This window comes from Dreissena polymorpha, chromosome 1 (assembly GCF_020536995.1).
Source record: "Dreissena polymorpha isolate Duluth1 chromosome 1, UMN_Dpol_1.0, whole genome shotgun sequence".
Lineage (NCBI taxonomy): Eukaryota > Metazoa > Mollusca > Bivalvia > Myida > Dreissenidae > Dreissena > Dreissena polymorpha.
The window spans coordinates 150,574,239-150,587,924 of NC_068355.1; the positions used below are offsets into that span (position 1 = coordinate 150,574,239).

Sequence of the window (13,686 nt, forward strand, 5' to 3'; positions counted from 1 at the left end):
ATTTTAAATTAACCAGTAACTTCGTTCCGATAATTAAATAATAACTTAGTCAGTACCTAAGCCATTAACCCTTAACAAACTTAAATCTGTGTAAAACAAAATCCTGCAATGTCTATGTTAAGCGCATGTCCTTATTACACGATAACTGCCAGTCCACATTTGGTTTCTTTGGGGAGGGGGGTACCCTTCTTTGGGTACTACATGTATAATTTACCCGCATGCCTCCACATCCGACCCACGATTTACCTTACAGATCGGACAAGACCGCACTGAACTAAACACTACTTTCAGAATTTTAACTTGCACATTTGGGCCTTCACGACATAAACCATCAGAGTGCGAAAAAGAAGACGGGGTTTAGAAAAGTATATAATTAAAAACTCTCCTGACACAATCGAGCAAACCACTATTCTGCATAATGTAAACATTGAATATGGTATGTATAATAACATATATTTCAAATAAGTATTGTGAATTTACAATATGAAATCCTACCATATGTATTTAATTGCTCATTTTGTAAATATGGCGTGTAATAACCCGTAATTAATGAATGAACCAAGATTTTACTAACCTCTGGTCGACTCCCAAGTCCAACTGTCAAGCCTCGACTCAAGGAAACTGAGTAACTTGCCGTAGATCACATGATGACACATCAACACAATTTGTAGAATGCTACACAATTCAACAAAAATAATTTTTTTTACTCTTTAATTTTAGATCTTTTCACTTTCGCATATATCCAAATTTGACTGATCAACTGTACTTTATCCAGCTGTCTTTGACAGCGAAAACAAACATACAAAAGTATTCTCCATTGACTGCGTAGCAACATATTAAGAAACAAGTAATATTGTTTACAAATTAATGCAAACCATGGAACAACAAACAATTAACATTCAAAGATTTATTTGATTACTGTTTAATTAATGTCAAATTTGTTTATTTACAGCATTTTTAACCCTAACAATAGCATTCAATACTTTCGTGAGTGACCTTAGTAAGATACAGTGACATTAAACCCAAAAGGACAGTACTTAATTGCTATCTATAGGCATTAGGCCTAAAAAAAAAATGTGATTTAGGACACCCGACCCTACCTAGGAAAATGCGCAGACCCTAAAGTTTTTATTGGCCTTGCCTACCCTAATATTTTTTTACTGTTTTCTGGTACTTGGATAAATATCAAAGCAATATAGACTTAGCCAAAAATTGTTAGAGCCAATTTATGATCCTCTGTCAATTACGTCATGTATCTCTTTACCCACCTAAAGCCCGCCTTAAGGCGGATCGTCGTTGTAATGGAAAATCGATACAACAATTGTAAGCAGTCATACCTGTACCTGCAGTAATATCATGCAGACGAGTGACGTAATTTTCATGAGTGTGTGATTTTATGGCAGTTTGTTGGCTTTGTTATTTAACACTCGTCGGTCCCTAGGGTGTAAACCTCTACAAATTAAATCTCGGCCACTTAGAAGACAGATGATGGCAACCAGTTAAAATCCTTGTGGATATTGTGCATTTCATGCATTATATGGTCAAAACATTTATTCGACACCTATAAATGGGTTTAAACAAATAATTGTTTAATTAATTACGCACAAGTGTAAATGTTTCGTTCGATTCTCAAATGAGCATTATTCAATTTGTAATCCGAAACACGCTTCCTAATTTTAATGTTAACACGACATTAACAAATTCACAGTGCTTTATCCTTTGTTTCAATAAAAATTATGCTGACATGTAGAACGTTGCATGGAAAGTGTGGGTGTATTTTGTGTTGTATACAAACATGAACATCACGTCAGGTGATTAACGCGTGTTCAGTGGAAAAGAAAACACCCCCGATTGGATGTTATTTCATCACATCTTTAAATAGTAACAAATGCGAAACTTCATTTGATACTTACGAAAAATGGCCAATGTTTGTGTTTCTTGAAATTCTTGAGCACTTTTGTCGTATTTACCACAATTTCTTTAAAACTGAAATATACATGATTCTAGGGTAATGAGTAGCGACGGGAAAAGTAGTAAGTATATGCAGTAATAGATAGAAAGTATGAATGATGCAGATGCCTTTAGGAATTGATCAAGACGGGTTTATGCGTATCTATTCGGGAAATACATAACACAATAATGGAAACACTTTTTTATGGTGTACATAGAGGTTTTATGTGAAAACCATCAGCATAGAATGACTTTTAAAAACAGGCACCTTATATGAAAAAATAAAAAAGTAAAGTAAAAAAAATAAAAAATCGACCTACCCTACCTAGAATTTTTTTTCAATGTTACCCGAACCACAACATTTTTTTTTTAGGTCTTAGGCCAATTAAACTTAAAAATATGATTCATTTAGCATATTTTATATAAACTTAAACAGTAACCAATTTTTTATAAATTTTCTTCTTACAATTTAACAAGTTTCTTCCTCTGATTCTGAAGATTTTGTTACGGGGCCTATTGGTTGAGGGGTGAAAACTGTACAAAAGGTGCTCAGTTGGGCGTCAGTTTTAAATTATTTATATTGTAAGTGTGTATAGGTGGATAAGAAGGGACAAATACAGACACAGGAGAAAGGGTTTTGAATACTTCTACTGTGACTGCCTCATGTATGTGGGGAGGTAGTGAATTCAATCGTATTACTGATCTTGGGTAGAATGAGAATTTATAAGAGTCTTTTGAATGTGTCTAAAACGATGTTTACTGCTGAGTCTGGATCAGCGGTGGACAGGAACAAGGAGATTATCTGGAGAAGTGATGGCAACTATGTGGTGGATAATTTTATATAACATGATTAGACGAAATTTTGTTCTTAGTGTTTCATGAGTAGGCCAATTTAGGGTGTCTATCATATTACTCACTGAAATTGTGTTGTGGAATCTGTTTGTTACAAATCTCGCCGCACGTCTTTGTACTTTTTCCAGTCGATTTATTTGAGCTTTTGTATGAGGGTCCCAGACGCTGGAGCAATATTCTAGTTAAGGCCTTATGATTGCTCTGAAACCATGATCTTTAAATTGATGAGCTAATTTTTAGGTTGCGGCAAAGAACTCCTAGTGCCTGGTTTGCATTGTAAGTGATTGAGTTAATATGTTTATTCCATTTAAGGTTACTTTAGAGTGTGAGACATAGATGTTTGGCATGATTTACTTTATCAAGGATGTGATCATGTAGTTTACATGTTTATGTGTTTTTATGTCTCCCACCACTATAGTGGGGGACATATTATGTTTTTGCCCTGTCTGTTGGTTTGTGTGTTTGTTTGTTTGTTTGCCCCATCTTTAACATTTGCAATAACTTTTGCAATATTGAAGATAGCAACCTTATATTTGGCATGCATGTGTATCTCATGGAGCTGCACATTTTGAGTGGTGAAAGGTCAAGGTCATTCTTCAAGGTCAAAGGTCAAATATATAGCTTCAAAGCGGCGCAAAAGGGGACATAGTGTTTCTGACAAACACATATCTTGTTTAAACATTTATTTTTTTACCTTATGTGGTGTGTTATGACTACTTAAGAAAGAAAACCAGCTATAAAGTCATTTATAACGTCCTTTTTTTAACCCTTTCAATCATAGTTATGCATAATTGGACTCAATCGATTCCCAAATATATTCCTATCAACCAGACTCAATAACTGCGTACTCACTTTTTTCTGTCGCTATTCATCACCCAGTAATCCTGTATATATTCCATTTTGAAAAGTAAATTCTGGTAAATGTTGAGGATAAAAGTGCTTAAGAATTTCATAAACACAAACATTCACCATTTTTATTTAGTATTAAATTAATTTAAGCATATGTGACTATTTAAAGATTCGAGGAAATGACATCTAAGCGGGACGCGGTTTTTCCCACTGAACACGCGTAAATCGCCTCACGTGCTGTTACCGATTTTATACAACAACTAGACGTTGTACGTGTCTGCATAATTTTGGCACACTTTTTTATTGAAACGAAGAAACACACTATTCATGAAGAGCTGTTTATTTAAAGCTATCATTTATTATGCCCCCTTCGAAGAAGAGGGGGTATATTGTTTTGCACATGTCGGTCGGACGGTCCGTCCGTCCGTCGGTCCGTCCACCGAATGGTTTCCGGATGATAACTCAAGAACGCTTACGCCTAGGATCATGAAACTTCATAGGTACATTGATCATGACTCGCAGATGACCCCTGTTGATTTTCAGGTCACTAAGTCAAAGGTCAAGGTCATGCTGACTCGACACAGAAAAATGGTTTCCCGATGATAACTCAAGAACGCTTACTCCTAGGATCATGAAACTTCATAGGTACATTGATCATGACTCGCAGATAACCCCTATAGATTTTCAGGTCACTAAATCAAAGGTCAAGGTCACGGTGACTCGAACCAGTAAAATGGTTTCCGGATGATAACTCAAGAACTCTTACGCCTAGGATCATGAAACTTTATAGGTACATTGATCATGACTCGCAGATGACCCCTATTGATTTTCAGGTCACTAGGTCAAAGGTCACGGTGACTGGACACAGTAAAATGGTTTCCGGATGATAACTCAAGAATAATTAGGCCTAGGATCATGAAACTTCATAGGTGCATTGATCATGACTGGCAGATGACCCCTATTGATTTTCAGGTCACTAGATCGAAGGTCAAGGTCACAGTGACTCGAAATAGTAAAATGGTTTCCAGATGATAACTCAAGAATGCTTACGCCTAGGATCATGAAATTTCATAGGTACATTGATCATGACTGGCAGATGACCCCTATTGATTTTCAGGTCACTAGGTCAAAGGTCAAGGTCACAGTGACTCAAAATAGTAAAATGGTTTCCGGATGATAACTCAAGAATGCTTATGCCTAGGATCATGAAACTTCATAGGTACACTGATCATGACTGGCAGATGACCCCTATTGATTTTCAGGTCACTAGGTCAAAGGTCAAGGTCACAGTGACTCGAAATAGTAAAATGGCTTCAGGATGATGACTCAAGAATGCTTACACCTAGGATCATGAAACTTCATAGGTACGTTGATCATGACTGGCTGACCCCTATTGATTTTCAGGTCACTAGGTCAAAGGTCAAGGTCACAGTGACAAAAAACTTATTCACACAATGGCTTCCACTACAAATGACAGCCCATATGGGGGCCATGCATGTTTTACAAACAGCCCTTGTTAATTTATAAATATCAACTATGTTACAAAACCATAGCACTACTTGACTTAAAAGTCTCTGGTTTTTGCCTAGCTTGCTCAACTGAAATTCACCCAATTACTATTGGTCTTCCAGTGCAGTGTCTCTGATACAAAATTTGTATTGATTTGCAGTTAATGTCAGATATTATTATGTGATACTAAAGGAAAATCAAGGCTGCCTAGAGCCAAGACAATTTTCAGGAGAGAAGTGCTATCCCGAACTAAAGGATTCTCACGGAATTAACAGTTTCACAGTTTGTCTTGTGGGAAAGGATTAATACATTTGCATGAAATCTGGGTGTGTGTTTATGTTCAATCGGAGTGATCTATATTTTCTTCTTTCTGAATGATTGCTTTATCGGAGTTGCTATGGGATATGTACAGTAGTGATATATTGAGTGATTTGCAACAAATGTCTTGAAAACAAGTGGATATATGTGATATATACACATGCTCATATAATTAGCTATTTAGAAAATTCAGGCTGAGCTAAGCATTTGTAGTCCCATAGAAAGTTGAATTTAGTTAAAGACTTTTCTTATTACATTCAAGTTTTAAAGGCTTCATTTCCAACCCTTAGTTACTGATGAGCAGCAAACAGCATAAAACCTGAACAGACTGCAAGTTACTCACAGGCTGTTCTGGTTTTTAGCTGGTTGCAAATGCGATTTTCACTTTGCTTCTTATAAGGAAAGGGTTAAGTACTGAATACCGTTAGGGCTATCGTGGTTACACATTAAAATTGTCCCCATTGTACTATTATTACTACTATCACCATCGTATTGTCGTCATAGTACTGTCGCATTGTCCTCTAGCGCCTTCCGGTACACAGTCATGCGCACATCTATTTTTTCCTAGATGGAGGCACTTTTAAAATACTTTACTGTTTGGCATATTGTTTTTTACAGATCAATACCCATTCAATAACTTAATAAGAATTTGATTTCATTATAACTGTAACCTCTTTCAAAGTACATCTTTATAAAGTCATCCATTTTGTTTCTGCAATGAGAGTAGTTTGTGTATCGGAAAGCAATAGTCGTCAATGCAATAGTACGATGGCGACAATGCCATTGTACGATGGAGACAATGCATTAGTACTATTGCGCCAATGTGATAGTACAATGGCGTCAATGCGATAGACTCATAGTAGTACTATCGTACTCTCGCATTGTGGCCATCGTACTCATCTCATTTTTACCATCGCACTTTTGCATTGTCACCCTCTGGATTTTAATGTGTAACCACAATGGCCCTAACGGTATTCTGTAGTTAAGTACTGGGTAGTTGATGTATACAATCTGTCCTGTAATTTAGGCACAGTAATCTAGCATTTTATGATCAGCCTTTTCACTAGCAAACGACCTATCTCCATGTTTTCAGTTTTACCAGGATGTACGTGTCAGATAGGTCTTCATAGAAATCATGATACTATTTAGGAGTAGTTAGGACTATAAGTGACAAGTATGGTTTAATATTTTTGGGTTAGCTGTTTTACCCATTTTTTCATTTTAGCTGACCTTTGAAAGCGACCAATCAATTTGAATTTAAAATTTCCCGCTCGTTGGCTTGAGAAGTTTCGAAGTAGAAAACATGTAATCTACAACAGTTTTCACATTTATATTAATATGTTATTCAATCGACTTTCTATTTTTGGGAAGTATAGTGTATGAAAAGGGATACTACAGTTCGTTTAGGGACAATGTTAACTGCAAGTTCAGCATGAAACAATTTTATCTCTAATGATAAGGCTTGAGAGATAGAGCAGTTTCACTCTCAACTCTTGACATCAATAAAGTTTGTGCGTGCCCCTTTAAATTGAGAAGATTGTCAGTGCAAGAGCGTTTGTACTAAAAGGCTGTGTTCCTATATTTAGAAATTACTATGGTATTGCATTCTGTGCACTCATATACTTTTGATCATATAAGCATATTGTTGTTCAATAACCTGATATACACTTTGACGAAAATATTTTTTTTTTTTTTTATGCCCCCGGATCAAAGATTGGGGGTATATTGTTTTTGGTCTGTCTGTCATTGTATGTGTGCGTGTCCCAAAACTTTAACCTTCATCATAACTTATGCAATATTGAACATAGCAACTTGATATTTCGCATGCATGTGTATCTCATGGAGCTGCACATTTTGAGTGGTGAAAGGTCAAGGTCATTTTTCAAGCTCAAAGGTTAAATATATGTGTCCCAAAACTTTAACCAAAACTTAAACCTTCTTCATAACTTTTGCAATATTTAACGTAGCAACTTGATTTTTTGCATGCATGTGTATCTCATGGAGCTGCACATTTTGAGTGGTGAAAGGTCAAGGTCAAAGTCATCCTTCAAGGTCAAAGGTCAATACAAAAATCAAAACTTTAACCAAAACTTTAACCTTCTTCAAAACTTTTGCAATATTGAACGTAGCAACTTGATATTTGGCACGCATTAGTATCTCATGGAGCTGCACATTTTGAGTGGTGAAATGTCAAGGTCAAGGTCATCCTTTAAGGTCAAAGGTCAATAAAAAAAATCAAAACTTTTACCAAAACTTTAACCTTTATTACTTTTGCAATATTGAACGTAGCAACTTGATATTTGGCATGCATGTGCATCTCATGGAGCTGCACATTTTGAGTGGTGAAAGGTCAAACTCATCCTTCAAGGTCAAAGGTCAATACAAAAATCAAAACTTTAACCAAAACTTTAACCTTCTTTAAAACTTTTGCAATATTGAACGTAGCAACTTGATATTTGGCATGCATGTGTATCTCATGGAGTTGCACATTTTTAGTGGTGAAAGGTTAAGGTCATCCTTCAAGGTCAAAGGTCAATAAAAAAAATCAAAACTTTTACCAAAACTTTTACCTTCTTCATTACTTTTGCAATATTGCATGCAGCAACTTGCTATTTGGCATGCATGTGTATCTCATGGAGCTGCACATTTTTATTGGTGAAAGGTCAAGGTCATCCTTCAAGGTCAAAGGTAAAAAAAAAATTCAAAGCGGCGCATAAGGGGGCATTGTGTTTCTGACAAACACATCTCTTGTTAACTTTACCCTTAAACATATGAATGTAGAAATCTTTAAACTAGCCATGATTCCAGAATAATGCATTGCCTTCCAACCCGCATGGTATCAAGGTCAGTTCGCTGTCAGTAACAGAAATTGTTATATAAATGCTATTGCGTTTACCATGTGATCAGAAAGATATTAAATTAAAATATTCTGGGATATTCTTATGGTATGTCAATCATAGATTCTTAATTTGTTTTCAACAAATGCATGATGAGTACCAGTTTTTATTAATTTAATTAAAAATATTCCACCATTTAGACCAATTTATTAAGCAAGAGCGCAATGATTTGCAATACTGTTTATTGAATCAAATAACAATGTCCAACAAATCACGTAAACAGGTCTATTTGAAGAACACTCATAAACATTTTAAAATATGTAAGGATGATAGTTTGTTGCCAGCTGACCTATATTCGTTCATATATTTATATTCTTCTTGTGTTTTTCTATTCTGTAAATATAGATATCTGATCAATAATATCTAATAAAGCCAAATAAGCCAAGAAATCAACAACCTGTAATTGATTTGTGTGCGATGCATCTAAGACCTGTGCAGAAAAAAGGCATTCACCTTGTTATCTCATATCTATAGCTTTTGATCGTTCATTTTCACTGACCACTATCAACGCTGTATAGCTTTTTTTTAAAGATATTTCTTGTTACAACATAAACCTATTGTAACAAAATTATTTATCAAATTATGAGTAAACAAGTAATGTAAGATATAATGACATTATGATATAATACATAAATAAAAGTAATTATGTATTTACCAAGGTAGGTCAATAATGTTTTATAACAACATCAGTGCCTTCAGCGCTTTGATATAACATGCACTCACTTCATTTTACTTTAAACTACTGCTGGTACATTACAGTAATATTCAGTGTTTCTTTCTCTTTGAAGAACTTTATCAAGATGTAAAACATGAGGTATGAACAATTGAGCTTCAGTTGAAACAAAAACATTTGTATTTTAAATGTCAACATCTGGCATTTAGATGAAAGGTTGCAGATTTGTAGAAGTCATTGTGAAAGAATGTGCCCTCATCCTAGCTTCAGTGAAGGATGAGGGTCATTATTAGAGTAAAGCCGGAGGCTGAGCATGTATACAATAGCATTATGTTCGGAGTCGTTCGAACTAATTGATTAATTCGCCAGTACAACGAGAAAATCGAGTCTACCCAAAGTAATCCCAATCGAGTACACTGGAAGCACTAAGCACATTTTTAACCAGGTTTTCCGAAGGAAAAAACTGGTTATTAGATTGGCGAATGCGGGCGGGCGGGCGGGCTGGCTGGCTGGCTGGCGGGCAGAACAAGCTTGTCCGGGCCATAACTTTGTCGTTCATTGTGAGATTTTAAAATCATTTGGCACATTTGTTAACCATCATTAGACGGTGTGTCGCGCGAAAAAATTACGTCAATATCTCCAAGGTCAAGGTCACACTTTGAGTTCAAAGGTAAAAAATAGCCATAAATGAGCTTGTCTGGGCTATAAATATGTCATTCATTATGAGATTTTAAAATCATTTGGCACATTTGTTCACCATCATGGGACGGTGTGTCGCACGAAAGAATCACGTCAATATCTCCAATGTCAAGGTCGTCATGACTAAAAATAGATTTATTTTAAAACAAACTTACAAAGGGGGTTAATTTTGTTTGTTCATTTCAAAAGTTCAGTTTGAGTTGTCTCCCTTTATCAGATTTTTTTTCACAATGAAAACCTGGTTTTGTGACAATTTTGTCCCTTGTTCATAATTCAAAGCCCAATGTTTTGTTGAAAAAACACAATGGGCGGGCAAAAAACAGATATAAAATATTGCAGAAGAAATGTATGTTAAACAATACATAAAAATGTTAGGTGGGTGTATACATGCTCAGCCTCCGGCCTTACTCTAATAATGACCCTCATCCTTCACTAAAGCTAGGATGAGGGCACATTATTTTTCGTAAATGCCTTCGGCTTCACATGTATACAATAGCATCTTCAAAGAGCAACGAAACATTCACTCAATCAAACTCATTTATTAGAATAAATGTTCATTGTCATTTAAATACCGAATCAGCAAAAGACATATTTTCTTTGCTAATAGTATGTCTGTAATAAAACTTCCTAAAGTTCTTATCAGAAGACCAGTCCGCTGTACGTAATATCTTTTGTAAAGAGCAACCACTAACTAAAGTTTTAGATACAGATGCCCCTCGAAAAGAATGTGCCTTGAATTTATTAGTGTCTATTCCATACAAATCCAAAACAGTACGTAACCATCTAGCAACAGTACTATATATAGTGGAAACAGATTTAAAAGTGACATACAAAATAAGTAATTTTCTTGAGAAATGGTACACTTTCTGTTCTACTTAAATTAAATAACATTGTATGCATAGCACACAATTTCTCGTCTCAATGCTCAATTTTTAAATTATATGAATGTCAAATTCTTGAAGTTTTCAACACAGATGGAAAACCTACAATAACACATTGGTTTTCCTTCAGCATATAATCAATATCCATGGCAACTAAAGTTTGTGCTCGCGGGGCTGCAGCCAAGGAAATCAACGCCACCACTTTAAAAGTCAATAATTTCAATGATAAACTTTCCAAAGGAAATAATGAAGAAAGAAATTTCAAAACAGGAGTTACATCCCAAGTAAAATTATACCTTGGTTTAGGAGGCATTTTCATAAAAACTCCCTTCATAAATCTAGTTATTAAATTACAGTTAACACACCATGTATTTCCCATCAATGGTAAAGTCTGTAAAAGCATTGCTTTATGCAAATTAATGACTGAATATTATTTTCCTATCTGGAATAAAAAACACAAATATGTCAACACAACTATTTCAGTCGTCTGAAAGGGATTGCCAAACCTGATACCGTTCCAAAGCACCCAATTCTGCCACGCATATTTGTACTGCTGTCTAGTTCCTTTTGACCAAGATGATGTAATGAGGATTGAAGCTGTTGATGGAATCTTTCTTGTTGACATCTCTTGGATGGTATGATGGCTGCGAAGATCTTCAACCTCTTCCCTAACGGGTGTAGCTCCCCGCTGTGAGGGAGAAACAGCAAACATTCTAATAAAACTGGAAACCAAGACTGTGCCGTCCAATATGGAAAAATTAAGAGTGCCTTTTTAACTCTGTCTTCTTTCAACTTATTTAGCACCTTTGCAATCAAATTAAAAGGAGGAAATATGTATGGTTCCAATTCTCTCCAATTTTATGAGAATGCATCATTATGAAAGGAACCAGGTTCAGGGTACCATGATACAAAACGATCAATTTGTTTATTCAATCTTGAAGCAAAAAAGTCAATATTAGGGTAAAATAATCGTTTACAAACTCTCTGAATAATATCTGACTTAAAAGTCCATTCTGTATTTTCAGAAAAATTTCTAGAATAATAGTCAGCAGTATTACTTGAACCAGGTACATGTATGTAAATTGCTGAAAGAAATATGTCTCTCATTAAACACAATTGCCAAATATCACCAAATAATCTGTCCATACTTAAAGAGGCAATTCCACCCATATCATTAATATATGAAACAGCTGCTACATTGTCAGACTGAACTTGAATATGAACTCCACTTGCTCCATTTTAAAAAGATTGCAATCCATAAAAAATTGCCAACATTTCCAAGTAATTTATTGAATACAATGATTCATTCAGGTTCCATCTTCCATTGGCATGACTACTTGTGATCAAATCAATAGCGCCCCAACCTAAAAGGCTTGCATCAGTTCTACACACAAAATTGACTTCTGCTTGACTAATAAGTTTCCCATTTTTCTTTACCAGATTAGTTTGCCACCATTGAAGCTCCTTTATACTATCATTACTCAGATACACTTTGTTATCAAAATTCATCATTTGTCCTAAACCCAATAATTTATTTATTTCCAGTTGCCTGTAATGTAACGGGGCCTCTAGCACTGCATAAAAAGCGTTAATAATTGACCCTATAAAAGAAGCCAAATCTCGAACAATAACAAACTTTTTGTCAATTAAAATCTTTGATTTTTGCAATATTTTGTTGATTTTGTCCTCAGTAAGAAATATTTTAAACTCAACCGTATCAATTATAAAACCAAAAAATACCAATCTTTGCACTGGTTCCATTACAGACTTATTCAAATTTACCAAAAATCCTAGCTCTTCTAATGTGTACTGGGTAACTATTGTGTTTTCGTTGCAAACCAATCTATTTTGATTCATAATAATGGAATCATCAATATAATAGGAACATCTTATGTTTCTATGTCTCAACCATGCAAATACCGGTTTTAGAATCTTCGTTAAAATGAATGGAGCAGATTTCAAATCAAATGGACGGCATACAAACTGGTACAATTTATTATTCCATTGGAACTTAAGAAATTTTTGAAATTTTTTGTGAATTGGAACCGAAAAATAAGCATCTTGCAAATCGATGGAGGTCAAGTAATCATTTTTCTGCAAAAGATCAAGTACAACTTTGAATGTCTTCTGTTTAAAATGATCATAATGTACAAATGCATTCAAATACTTCAAATTAATCACAGGACGAAACTTTCCATTAGGTTTCGGTACTATAAAAATAGTTGATATAAACTCTTCGTTTTCATGCACAGAGTTAATAATAGCTTTTTACTCAAAAGAGTTTTGATCTCTAAATCTACAATTTGCCAATGTTCTTTTTCAAATGGAATTTCTTTTGGAATTTTATGTTGACATGGTTGTATGTCGAAATGAATACAGTAACCCGACACTGCATCAAGAACCCATTGATCTTGTGTAATTTTTCTCCAAGCATGTAAATTATCTTTCAGACCTCCAACTTTACATACCTTAATGTCCACATCTACTCGTTTGGGTGTGGATTTGGAGGTGTAGCAATCGCATTGACGACCTCTTGAACCCTCTACCATATGGTCGACTGCCAGATCGATACGGCCCCCTGTAGGGGTAAGGCTGGTATCTGTTTGGTCGACTGCCATGTCTATACTGTCCCCTGTAGGGGTACGGCTGGTATCTGTTTGGTCGACTGCCAGATCTATACTGGCCCCTGTAGGGGTACGGCTTGTATCTGTTTGGGTACGGATCCTCATAACCACCCTGAACATAACTTCCTCTGAAACCACCTCTTCTAGGGTATCTACCGGGTCCTCAACCTCTCACAAAATTGTTATTTTGCCCAATATAGGACACTGAGTCACAAGCTTTGATTTCTTTTGACACTTCATCACCAAAAAGCTTATTTGTAATCTGTTGAGAAATGTTACAAAGTGGATAATATTTCCGTTTTAAAGCTGGTCTTATCATATACATTGTACCTTCTTCTTATAGAAAGGTTGAATTGCACCTGACCCATTAAAGTGAGTGCATCACACAATAAAGTTTTTGCTGCCTGATTCGCCATAATTTGAGGCTGTAAGAC

The 13,686-nt window shown here is 35.4% G+C and overlaps 1 protein-coding gene across 1 annotated transcript in view; it reads left to right on the top strand.

The window, feature by feature from the left end:
* Positions 1-319: 319 nt before the first annotated feature.
* The window catches only part of LOC127855790 (protein retinal degeneration B-like), an 83,582-nt gene continuing 70,215 nt past the window's right edge, over positions 320-13,686 (top strand). Inside the window, exon 1 of the mRNA XM_052391609.1 lies at positions 320-436. The gene's annotated coding sequence lies outside the window, so the exon portion shown is untranslated. The remainder of the gene's footprint in view (positions 437-13,686) is intronic.